The following is a 1,000-nucleotide window of genomic DNA, read 5'->3' as shown; positions in this document are numbered from 1 at the left end:
TCGCAGCAGTGTCTTCCATGGCTAGGTCCTAACCATTAGGCTTGGACCTAGGATGACCCCAGGGCACTGCTCACAGGCTTGACCCCAGACCCCCTTCCCTAACACCACAAGGACAGGCAACCGGTCTTTGACAAGCCGTTGGACCTCAGTCTTTTGGGTCCCCCAACACCACAGGGCTCATGAGGCGGGCTAGGAGCCGGGGAGCGGGCTCTCAGCCGAGCACTGCAATTGAGATGTGCTTCAGGGGCACCTCCATTTGACAGCCTGAAACATGCTCCCTGTCAGCGTCCGTGCCCAGGCCAAGTACTTTTTTTCTTTTTTTTAACTTTTTTCGTGAATTGCGTGGCAGTTTCCAGAGCAGATCTCCGTTTAACTTTGCACAATGTACCCGCATTCTGATTCAACTCAGCCATATGCCGTCCCCTCAGTGCACAGCGATCCCTTTAATCCACTACCTCTGATCCCACTTCCCTGGGCCTCCTGTCCCCGTTCCTCCTCCTTTCCTAACCCTCGGGACTCGGCCCTTGGGTAGACCCTGCACCGTGGATCTTCAATGGTTGGTCATTCTATCAGAGAGGTGAGCTCCATTCCACACCTGGAGGGGAAGCAACATAGTCCTGGAGGCCCACCAGTCTCTCAGACCAGTCAGTAAGCTGGGTCTCTTTTGTGATTTTTTTGTTGTTGTTCTGTTCCACATCTTTCTCCCATTCTATCCAAACCTTTGAACGTGACCTTTCCCAGAGCATTTGGTAGTGTTGGCCAGGCACCACCTAGTTCTTCTGGTCTCAGTGTTGCGAAGACTGATGTTCACCTGGTCCATTAGTCCACTGGGCTAATTGTCTCTATATGTGTTTAGATTTTCATACTCTCCTTCCTCTGGATGGGAGAGACCAAGAGTTGCACCTCAGATGGCTACTCACAAGCTTTTCGAAAGGCCCCCCTCACTGTTCATCAAATTAGGATGTAGAATGTATTGTTTTGGGGGACCATGTTATGTCAA

This window comes from Echinops telfairi, unplaced genomic scaffold (assembly GCF_000313985.2).
Source record: "Echinops telfairi isolate 266 unplaced genomic scaffold, ASM31398v2 ScPeMD7_7469;HRSCAF=8507_0, whole genome shotgun sequence".
Taxonomy (NCBI): domain Eukaryota; kingdom Metazoa; phylum Chordata; class Mammalia; order Afrosoricida; family Tenrecidae; genus Echinops; species Echinops telfairi.
This window is presented reverse-complemented; position numbering follows the sequence as displayed.